Raw genomic sequence first — 12,943 nt, forward strand, 5'->3', positions numbered from 1 at the left:
CAGTGAAAAGGAAGAGAGTCAAGAAATAAACCCATTTCTTATAAACATATATACATATATATATACATATATATGTGCATATATATATGGTTAATTAATTTTCCACAAGAGTATGTGATTCAATGAGGATAAGAATATTTTCAATAAATGGTGCTGGAATGATTGGACAGCCATATGCAAAAATAAAAGAACTTTGACAGTTATCTCACAACATATACAAAAATTAATGCAACATAGATCATATAACTTAATGTCAAACCAAAAACTACAAAAATTTATTAAAGAAAACATAGAAGGAAATCTTAGTCACCTTTGGCTTGACAAATATTTCCTAACTAGGACTCAAAAAGCATAGGTGTAAAATAAACATTGATAACTTGGAGTTCATCAAAACTAGAAATTTTTCTTCAAAAAGAGATTGTTAAGAAATTCAAAAGCAAAAAAGTAAAAAAAAAAGAGAAAGAAGAAAAGAATTCAAAAGCAAGCCATAGACTGGGAGAAAAATTCTTGCAAAGTATGTATGTAATAAAGAACTTGTATCCAGAATATGTAAAGAACTCTGACAACTCAATAATAAGAAATCAAACAACCCAATTTTTTAAGTGGACAAAAGATCTGAATAGATACTTACCTAAAGAAAATATACGGATGACAAACATGCACGTGAAAAAATGCTCCTCATCATCAGTCATGAGTCAAATGCAAGTCAAAACCATGATTAAGTACAACTGCACACTTATTAAGATGACTAAAATTTGAAAGACTGATGATAGCAAGTTTTGGCAAAGAACGAAGGAACTGGAAGTCTCATACACTGATGATGGGAATGAAATGGTACAGCTGCTTTGGAAAATGGTTTAACTGTTTCTTACAAAATTAAACATACACCTACTATACAATCCAGCCTACTCATTCTTATGTATTTACCCAGGAGAAATGAAAGCATATGTCCATACAAAGGTGTGTGCACAAATCTTCAAAGCAGCTTTATTTGTAGTAGACAGAAACTGGAAACAACCCAGATGTCCATCAACAGATGAATGGATAAAGAAATTGTGGTATATACATATAGTGATACACTACTCAGCACGAAAAGGAATGAACAATTGACACATGCAACCTCAAGGTTGAATGGCAAACTAATTATGCTGAGTGAAAGAAGGAAGGCAAAAAAGAAGAAAATAGATTATATGATTTCATTTATATGGAATCTAGGAAATGCAAATGAATATGTTAGTAGACTTCAGGATGGACTGGATGTGGGGCGTGAAAGAGAGGCGAGTGAAAAAGAACTCTAAGAATGGGGCCTGAGCACTGGAAGGGCTGGAATTGCCAACACAGTAAGAAAGACTGCGAGAGGAACCGGTTTTTAGGGTAAGGTCAGGAGTTCATTGTTGGTTGTGTTGAGTTTGAGAATGCCTATTAAATATTCAAGTGGAGATGTTGAGTGGGAAGTTGGATATGAGAGTCTAGAGATCAAGAGAGAACTGGGCTGAACAAACTCTGGAAGCCTGCCTGACTCCAGGACTTTCACTCTCAACAACCAATATGTCTCCTAGCTTCCTGCTCTTGCCCCGCCAATCCATCATTCCTGCCACGGCCAGAGGGACCCTTCTAAACTGCAAGATAGTCCATATGATGACGCTGCATGAAAAATAAAGGGAAGAACATGGGGGCACCAGGCTGGCTCAGTTGGTTCAGCATCTGTCTTTGGCCTGGGTATGATTTCAGGGTCTCGGGATCAAGCCCCATGTGGGGCTCCCTGTTCAGCTCAGAGTCGGCTTTTCCCCCTTCCTCTGTCCCTCCGCCCTCTCATGCTCACTCTCTCTCAAATAAATGAATAGACTCTTTTAAAAAATAAAAATAAATAAACAAATATAAGGAAAAAAATCAATGAGGAGGAGAGAATCTTTCGGTAGCGTTCAAATCCCCTAAGAGATGAAGTCTCATCTTTATCCTAATACCCTAGAACTTTTGTGACATATCCTTTGCCTTACCAACCTTCCCTGCAACTTCAGTTCTCCTCTCCACCTCTAAAAGCAACTCCCTCTGACTCAGACTTCCCAAAATGCTACCAGTTCCCAGATCTTCACCATGCTTTCCCTCTGCCAGGAAGCTCCCTGTCTCTGTCTCTCTCTTCCTGTATCTTCTTAGAGAGATCCTATCTTCTCATCCTTTAAAACTTACCTCCAACATCTCAAAGTCCATTTATCCATAACTCCACATGTATAACCCTCATGGAGAGCTTGTTCTACAACTCTGCCTCACTTGCCTGTCTCACCTATGGGGCTGTCATCTGCTGGTTACGACTCAAGTTCCCAATAATGCCAGTGAAGCAGATGTTTTAAATTGTGATGTATTTATACAATGGGATGCTATTCAGCAATAAGAATGAACTATCTTCAGACAACAGAGTGGATAAATCTCACAAACACAATTAAGTAAAAGAAGCACAAACTCTCTTAGCTTTCCACTTAAATAGAAAAGTAAACCTTTGTCTTAGAAATCAGACTAGTGGCTGGGAGGGGACAAGGTTTGGGCTTCTGGGGTGCTGGTCATAATCTGTTTCTTGACTTAGGTATATCGGCTTTGTGAAAACCCATCAAGTTGTCAATAATTGTTGTGCACTTTTATGTGTGTGTTCCCCTTGAGGAAAGGCAAAACTAAACTAAGGTGGCTAACCATAAAGAAAAGCCAAGGGTCACCTGGGTGGCTCAGTGGGTTAAGCCGCTGCCTTCGGCTCGGGTCATGATCTCAGGGTCCTGGGATCGAGCCCCACATTGGGTTCTCTACTGAGCAGGGAGCCTGCATCCCCCTCTCTCTCTGCCTGCCTCTCGACTTGTGATATCTCTTTCTCTCTCTCTCTCTCTCTCTCTCTGTCAAATAAATAAATAAAACCTTTAAAAAAAAAAAGAAAAGCCAAGAAACTACATGTCAGTTGCAGTTCAATAAAAAAAGAAAGAAAAAAGAAAAGCAAGGAAGTACATGCCATAACACTCAGGATGAGAGAGAGGGAGCTGTGATTGACAAAAGTCACCCAGAGGACTTTTAGGGTGCCGACAATGTCTATTTCTTAACCTATGTGGTGGTTATATAATTATTCCTTTAAAATGAATGTATGTTCACTCATATGTGAAATATAAGAAATAGTGCAAGTAAGGGAGGGAAAACTGACTGGAAGTCATCTGAGAGAGAGAAAAACCACGAGAGACCCTTAACTATGGGAAACAAACTGAAGCTTACTGGAGGGGAGGTAGGCGAGGGTATGGGGTAATTGGGTGAAGGGCATTAAGGAGGGCACGTGATGTGATGGACATTGGGTGTTATATACAACCGATAAATTATTGAATTTACTACACCTGAGACATAGTATGTACTATATGTTGGCCAATTGAATTTAAATAAAGATAAATAAATAAAATGAATGTATGTTTTATGTACCCTTCTGTATTACATTTTACCACTAAAGTGTTTTTGTAAGTATTTACATTTTCAGGATGTACTTGTAAAGTAAATAGTGCAAAAAAAAAAAGAAGCAAAGTGCAAGACAGTATAGTATGCTAAATTTTGTGTAAGAAAGAAGAAGAAATGAAAAACATATTGTTTATTTGTGCAAAAAGAAACACAGTAAGGATAAACCAGAAAGTAGTGGGATTTATTACCCACAAGGGATGAGTGGGAATGGGTTGAAAAGAATTGGAGGATGGGAATGGGGTACAGAGGATGGGAATTATACCCACTTCTTTGGTTATATTTTTTTGTATACTTTTGACTTTTAAAATCATGTTAATGTTTTACACAATCAACCAGTCAACAATGATGGGGGAAAACAAAATGGAATATGAACAGAAACAAATGAGCCCAATTCAAATGAATATCATAACTATTCCAAAGAGGAAAATCAGAAAGAACTGTAAAGAAATATTAAGCCCTTGTTAGTAGCTTTATTTTTCACCGTGGTGTGGGTTGACAGTTCTGAAACTACTGAATGTGTATACATTAGAATGCGTATACAGTAGAACTGAACAAGTAAGTATACTGAGGATAATGAGAACCAGGTTTCTCACTGTTAGAGAAGGGAGTTAGAAATATAGAAAGGGCAAAGACTAGAATGAACAGTGTGGTTGGAGATTGGAATTGGAGTACCAGCATGAACTCATGATTTTTAAGATGATAACAGAGATTGCATAGATAGATTTTATATATATATATGATATTCCTAGTATAGGAATATTCCTAGTATTTATATATATATATATGATATTCCTAGTATAGGAATATCATATATATATAAAATATATAATATATAAATATATAAAATTTTTAAATGATTAAAATTTTTTTAATCATTTAAAATTTTTAAGATGATAACATGATCATTTTAAGATGATAACAGAATCATTTTAAGATGATAACAGAGATTGCATAGATAGATTTTATATATATATATATATGATATTCCTAGTATAGGAATATCATATATATATATATATAAAATATATAATATATAATATATAAAATATATAAAATTCCTAGTATAGGAATATCATATATATATTCCTATACTAGCTCTGTCCACTGAAATGGCCCAGAAGCAAAGAGTACACCTAATACCAATATCTTGGCATCTCTAACAAAAGGAACCAAGTCTGAATTCTTGGAGAAGTGGCTGATTCCAGAGCTGGGACAGGAAAAGTACAGGATGAGCCTGGAACAACTTGCTGTTCCAGAAAATTAAGAAATGTTCAAGGAGTGATAGGCATATCAAAAGGACATGAAAGCAAGACTCCCTTTGCCAAATTCTGGGACAATTTGGGCATCAAAATAAATAATGAATGTTGCAATTTATAACTCATTGGAAAAAAAGTGAGAATCAATAAATCCATATGACAAAACTAAATAAGTGAACAAAGAAATAAATGGAGGAGAAGAAAAACCTCTTCCTTATTGTAAAATGTGAGCTAATAAATGTAGAAAGAATAGTAGAATTAGAAAATCACCATTTGGGAGCCCCTGGGTGGTTCAGTCAGTTAAACGTCTGCCTTTCGTCTCAGGTCATGATCCTGGGGTCCTGGGTTGGAGCCTTGCATGACATCAGGCTCCCCGCTCAGCTGGGAACCTGCTTCTCCCTTTCTTCCCCTGCTCCTGCTCTCTCTCGCTATCTCTCTCTGTGTGTTTCTTTCTCAAATAAATAAAATTGATTAAAAAAAAGAAAAGAAAATCACCACTTGGCAACCACCATCAGAATAATTATTTCAGTCAAGTGTAGTGGGACTGGGTGAGAGTGAGGGCAAACAATGGCTTGTTATTCGATACATTTCTGTGTTGTTCAAGCATCTCACAACGTGCATGTTCTCATGCATAACTTGTGTAATTAAAAATATGTTTATTCTTTTGACATGCTGAGGGACAAGTGTTTGTCACCGTCTGTGCTTACTGCAAGATAGTAAGAGATAAACAAGTCACACTGAGGTGGCACCCAGGGCACCGTCTCCTGAGAGACAGAGATAACAGCAGCAGCCCTAATTAACTGTAATACTGAGAAATACACTAGAACATTGTGATAAGTGGGGTTGCTCTTGCCTGAGTTGTTCAGCCCAGTGCCAGAAATATAATAACCACTGAATAGATGCTTGCAAAAGGTGAAAACAGTATATCCAGTCTGCTACCTTTGCTCAAGAAAGGGAGGAATGCAAAGTGTCAGTATTATATATATTCCAGATCTGGAACAGGCAATGCCCAGTATGAGTTCCAGACATCTTTTCATACAGAAACCAAGAAAACTATCAAAAACTACTACTGGCACATCAAAAAAAGCACAGAAGCAAGCCTGAACAGCTTCCCACCGGCCAAGTGAGGGATAATTTGAACATCAAGCAGAATAATGGCTACAATGGATTGAAACACACTAAATCTATATTTTTTAAAACCCATACGTTCAGAGTGACCTTAAAAACAAGAAGAAGTAAAAAACAAACAGTCCAAACAAAAACCTCATTTGAACACTGGAATGATAAAGCCTCAATTAATCTAAAAATTGGTATTTGTAATTGTCAGAATTACATCTTTATCTTGTCTTAACTGTATTTTGGATAACACAATAGCCCAAGTTGATGACGGAAAGTTTTTCCTTACATAAGAATGCAGAAAATTGGAAGAATTTTAGAAAAGTTTTCCAAAAATTTCTGATTCAGGGGCATCTGGGTGGCTCAGTCAGTTAAGCACCTGCCTTTAGCTCAGGTCATGACCCCAGGGTCCTGGGATCAAGCCCCACATCGGGTTCCCTGCTCTGTGGGGAGCCTGCTTCTCCCTCTCCCACTCCCCCTGCTTGTGTTCCCTCTCTCGCTGTATCTCTCTCTGTCAAATAAATAAATAAAATCTTTTAAAAAAATTTCCGATTCAGGCAACAATCATCAACAGCTGAGCTCATTACATAAATAGTTGATGGCAAAATTTTCCATGGAGGGATCAGGCTATTACCACCTTAACCTACTGATGACCCCTAACATCATTAAAAGTAGGACCACCAGATATTGTACTCCTCCTGGTGTGATGAAATAGGAATCTCACAGCATCACCTATGAAGTGTTCTTGCAATAATAATAATAATAATAATAATAATAAAATAACCTGAGTGCAATAAAGCTTCAGAGCTAACTTCCATCTCCAGGAATAATGGAGAGTAAAGAACATTGTTAATGACACCATCAGGAAGCAAACAGACAAAATCAGAAGATGAGTCCATCTATAGCACAACTGCAACAACTCAAGAGCATGACACAAAGAAAGCAAGAAGAGAGGACATGCTCTAGATTAAGGGACCCTCAAGAGACACATCAGATGGTGCAGTGCATTCTGATTAGAACAAGACCACTGTCGGGCACCTGGGTGGCTCAGTGGGTTAAGCCGCTGCCTTCGGCTCAGGTCATGATCTCGGGGTCCTGGGATCCAGTCCCGCATCAGGCTCTCTGCTCAGCAGGGAGACTGCTTCTCCCTCACTCTCTCTGCCTGCCTCTCTATCTGCTTGTGATCTCTCTCTGTCAAATAAATAAATAAAATCTTTAAAAAAAAAAAGAGAACAAGACCACTGTAAAAAGACATTTCATTATGAAGACAATTGGGTGACTGTGGATTTGCTTATTACTAGGCATTAACAAGGAATTGTTGCTATGCTTAAGTGTAATAATGGCATAGGGGTTTAAAAATTATGCCTCTTTTTATTATGCTAAGTGAAATAAGTCAACCAGAAAAAGACAATTATCATGCGATTTCACTGATATGAGGAATTTGAGAAACAAGACAGAGGATCATAAGGGAAGGAAGGGAAAAATGAAGCAAGATGAAACCAGAGAGGGAGACAAACCATAAGAGACTCTTAATCTCAGGAAACAAACTGAGGATTGCTGGGGGGGCAGATAGGGTGGCTGGGTGATGGACATTGGGGAGGGTATGTGCTATTGTGAGTATTGTGAATTGCATAAGACTGCTGAATCACAGACCTGTACCCCTGAAACAAATAATACTTTATATGTTAATTAAAAATAATAAAATTATGTCCCTTTTTATAAACGCATACTGAAGTATAGAGGAATGTGATGTGATGCTTGGGATTTGCTTTGAAATACTTCCAAAAAAGAAAAAATGGAAAAGATGGAACAAATATTGCAGAATCTTATTGTCCAATCTTTGTGGTGTGTTTGTGGGTGTGTGTGTGTGTGTGTGTGTGTGTGTATGTTCATGCTATTCTCTTCTTTATATGTTTGAAATGTTCATAAAAAATTCAAGTTTGTTGAAAGAATGAATGAGAGCCCTGAGTAAGAAAAACTGCAGAATAAATTGGAAAAGAAGCATTTTTATTCAAGCCTGGGGTAAAAGCCTCATCTAGATTCAGTAACTAGGACAGTTAAACATGGATGAGAAATGTACCAAACTATTCCCAGCTGTTTAGAGACCAAGTAAAACATTCCTTATGATAGAGTTGTGTTCTTTCTCCTTTAAAATAAAAGAATCATTAATGCTAGGGGCTTCTGGACACCATTAATATTCTATTTCTTGAGTTGAGCCACGGTTACATGGGTGTTCACTTTCTAACTATTTGTTAATCTGCATGCATAAATCTTATGTACATTTCTATCTGTATATTACATCTCGCACTTTAAAATGTTAAACTTTTCAAAGCATAACTGAGTGATAAAACGTGGCACTCTTTCTCCCAGTTCAGTACAGACTGGACCCATCAAGGAGAACACAGCAGCCCCACCAAGGTGTTTTTACCCACCTGGTGGTGGGTCTCAGTCATCTCATCTCAGAGATGGAACTCTCAGAGAAAGGAACATATTAGAGAAAGGAACAAGAGGAAAAAGAACTTCGAAAATCCTCTAAAAAATGTGCTTACGTCCCTACCTGCTCAGGGGCTATATATAGGGGCACAAACAGAAGGAAAGCAGGGTTCTCCCATTCCTAGAATGTTGGAGTGGACCCAAGATGGGAGACAGTGGCTATAAGTTGATGGCTCAGTTTCCGCTCTCTTGCCCCCTGCCCCCCCCCCTTGGCCTTGCCTGTTGGCTCTTATTTTCTCATAGAGACGGGCCTTTTTCTTTTAAGATTTTATTTCTTTATTTGACAGAGAGAAAGACAGTGAGAGAGGGAACACAAGCAGGGAGAGTGGAAGAGGAAGAACCAGCCTCCCCACGGAGTAGGGAGCCCAATGTGGGGCTTGATCCCTGGACCCTGGGATCACAACCCAAGCTGAAGGCAGATGCCCCAAAACTGAGCCAAATAGGCACCCCAAGATGCCTTTTTGGAGAACGCTTTTTTCCCCCTGCCAAGGGAAAAAGGCTGTTTCAGGGTGGAGGATAGGGTGGGGGGCTTGAATTCAGCTGGTCTCTCTTATGCTCCTTTGTAAGCCCTTTCTTCCTCGTTGTTGTTCCTCACTGTCTCCAGTGGCCTCACGAGAACAATCCTTTCTCCTGAGGGCCTTAGAAAGACATGGGTTGGAGGCTAACTGAGGGAAAACCAAGCTAGCAGGAGTCAAGATCAGGACCTCTATCTTCAAGAAAAAGTCTAAAATCCTTATCCTAGCATTCAGGGCCTGGCCTGTGCCAGAGTAACACCACTTATCTGGGCCACAGCAAATTACTTTCACCATGCTCCAAGTGCATCTTGCCTTCTAGGACCCCCAAACTTTTGTACAGGATGTTCCACTTCCCTAGACTGCCACTTTTTTTTTTAACTTAATCACGATGTGCATAGTACTAATTATATGTCTCGGCATTATTCTAAACACTTTACAAATATTACCTCATCTATCCTTACAACCCTATGCTGTTAGCACTATTACGACCCCATTTAAAAGATAAGGATTTTGAGGTGCAAGCTGGGTGGGAGGAAGGGATTCAAACCCAAGCAGCCTGGAGCCAGAGTAAATGCTCTTAGCCACTACACTATTGCCTCTTAAACGTCTTCCAACTCACTTGCACTTCTTCCACACTTATCTTGGGTATCAACACCTCTCCCCACACTGCCCCGACATCCTTGAGCACCCACAGCTCCCAGTCCCCATCTTTACCTCCCATTAGGATAAAACAATCTGACTGCTTATTTTACTCCTTCATTTTTAAAAACTTTCTTGATTGAAGTATAACACATATAAAGAAAAGTACAAAGAGGCATAAATGCACAGCTCTCAGTGAATTGTTACTAAGTAACCACCCATATAATCAGCATGGAAATCAAGAAACACAACGTTCCTAGCACTCCGGAAGTTTCCTTAGGCCTCCTACTCAGTCCTTCAAGGCAATCACGAATCTGACTTCTATCGCCACAGATTAGTTTCACCTGTTTCAGAACTTTATCTACATGAAATCATACAGCAGGTCTCCTTTTGTGCGTGGTTTATTCTGCTCAGCTTAATGTTTATAGAATTCATCCATATTATATGTATGTGTGGGGCATTTCTTCCCATCAATGTATAGTGTTCCATTGTGTAAATATACCACAATATATTTCTCATGTTTCTGTTGTTGGCACTTGAGTCATTTCCAGTTTGGATTATTACAAATAGTGCTTTTATGAGCATTATTGCATATGTCTTTTGGTAAACATGTATAAGCATTTCTGTTGGGAATATACCTAGAAGGATTGCTGGGCTATGGGGTGTGCATATGGTCACCTTTAGGTGATAATGCTAAACAGTTTCCAAAGTGATTATATCAATTTATACTCTCATCAGCATTTTATGAGAATTTCATCCAACTCCACATTCTCAGCAACATTCAGTATTAATCTTATTCTTTTTAGTCATTTTTGTGTGTTGATTTCTTTTGTATTTTCTTAACTAATGAAGTTGTATTTTCATATCTTCCCTTCTAATCCTTATGTCCTTTATTTATTTTTCTTATTTTAGTGCACTAGCCAGGACTCCAGTACAATTTGAATAAAAGTTGTTATTGTGGGTATCCTTGCAGAAACCATTCAACATCCCTCATTAGGTATGATATTTGCTATAGGTTTTTTTGTAGATAACATGTATTAAATTAAAGAATTTCCCTTATATTCTTAGTAAACTTTGTCATGATGCTTTTTTGGCATATATAGAAGTGATCATAAGATTTTTCTTCAATTTTCTGGAAGAATTTGTGTAAAATTAGAAAACTGGGGGCCCTGGGTGGCTCAGTGGGTTAAAGCCTCTGCCTTCGGCTTAGGTCATGATCCTAGGGTTCTGGGATCTAGCCTCGCATCGGGCTCTCTGCTCAGCACGGAGCCTGCTTCCTCCTCCTCTCTCTTTCTGCCTGCCTCTCTGCCTACTTGTGATCTCTGTCAAATAAATAAATAAAATCTTAAAAAAAAATTGGTTAGTTTCTTTAAGTATCCTGTAGAATTCACCATTGACAGTCGCCGAATCTGGAGGGCTATGGAAAGCTACTTATTTATTTATTTATTTACTTATTTATTTATTTATGAAGATTTTATTTATTTATTTTACAGAGAGAGAGAGGGAATACAAGCAGGGGGAGTGGGAGAGGGAGAAGCAGGGTTCCCACTGAGCAGGGCGCCCGATGATGATGATGATGATGATGATGATGATGATGATGATGTAGGGCTCTATCCTAGGACCCTGGGATCATGACCAGAGCTGAAGGCAGATACTTAACAACTGAGTCACCCAGGCATCCCTATGGAAAGCTTTTAAATTGTAAATTCAATTATTTAATAGTTATAGAATTATTTATATTTAAATTGTTTTCTTGTGTGAGTTTTAGTGTATTGTATTTTTCCAGGAATTTTCCCATTTATCAAAATTTTGAAATTTGTTAATATAAAGTGCTTCATAATACTGTCTTATATTTTAATGTATCCATGACCCATATTGTACTTCCTCCTTTTGTTCCTGTTACTAGTTATGTGCCTTCTCTATATATTTTTTGGGATCAGTTTTAATGATTTATCATTTTTCTAGTTTTTCAAAAGAACCCATGTTCAGCTTTGTTGATCTTCTCTGTAATAGTTCTGTTTTCTATTTTGTCAATTTTTACTCTTTTTAAAAAGATTTTATTTATTTATTTGTCAAAGAGAGAGCATGCACAAGTGGGGAGAGGGGGAGGCAGAGGAAGAAACAGATTCCCCTGAGCAAGGAGCCTGACCACACGGGACTCCATCCCAGGACTCCAGGGACCACGACCAGAGCCCAAGGCAGACACCTAACCGACTGAACCACCCAGGCATCCCTTGTCGATTTCTTTTTTTTTTTTTTAAGATTTTATTTATTTATTTCACAGACAGAGATCACAAGTCAGACAGAGATCACAAGTAGGCAGAGAGGCAGGCAGAGAGAGAGGGGGAAGCAGGCCCCCCGCTGAGCAGAGAGCCCGATGTGGGGCTACGATCCCAGGACCCTGGGATCATGACCTGAGCCGAAGGCAGAGGCCCCAACCCACTGAGCCACCCAGCCGCCCCCCTTGTCGATTTCTAATCTTATCTGTTATTTCTCTCTTTCTACTTTCATTTAGTTTAATTTGTTTTTCTAACTTTTTGAGATGGATTTGCCACCTTTTGAAAAATAATATATAATTTAAGCTATACATTTCTTTTTTTTTTTTTAAGATTTTATTTATTTGACAGACAGAGATCAGAAGTAGGCAGAGAGAGGAAGGGAAAGAGGCTCCCTGCTGAGCAGGGAGCCCGATGCGGGGCTCGATCCCAGGACCCTGGGATCAGGACCTGAGCCGAAGGCAGAGGCTTTAGCCCACTGAGCTACCCAGGCGCCCCTAAGCTATACATTTCTAAGCATCACCTTAGCAACACTCCACAAGATTTTAAATGTGATATTTTCATTATCAGTCAGTTCAAAATATTTGCTAATTTCCACTGTGAATTTATCTTTGGCTCATGGGTTTTTCTCTCTCTCCAAAGCATGGTGTCCAAACTTCCATAGGCATAAAAATAACAAATAACCACCTGAGGACCTTGTCAAAATACAGGTTTTGGAGCTTCATATCGAACCTCCTAGATTGGTATTTCTGGGAAGTAGGTCTGGGGATCCACATTTCACAAGTTCTGTAGGGGATTCAGTTGCAGGTGGGCTGGCTGCAGGACCACAGATCGGTAGCACAGCAAGGGTTTTCTAAGGCAGAGGGTAAGTCTGATTCACCTGTATCTCCAGTACCCACCACTGGGCTTGGCATAAAGCCATGTTTATGAGTGAGCCAGTGGGGGGGCGCCTGGGTGGCTCAGTGGGGTAAGCCTCTGCCTTCGGGTCGGCTCGGGTCATGATCCCAGGGTCCTGGGATCGAGCCAGCCCCACATCGCCCCACATCGAGCCAGCCCCACATCGGGCTCTCTGCTCGGTGGGGAGCCTGCTTCCCCCTCTCTCTGCCTGCCTCTCTGCCTACTTGTGATCTCTCTCTCTGTCAAATAAATGAATAAAATCTTAAAAAAAAAAAAA

Source organism: Meles meles, chromosome X (assembly GCF_922984935.1).
Source record: "Meles meles chromosome X, mMelMel3.1 paternal haplotype, whole genome shotgun sequence".
Taxonomy (NCBI): Eukaryota; Metazoa; Chordata; class Mammalia; order Carnivora; family Mustelidae; genus Meles; species Meles meles.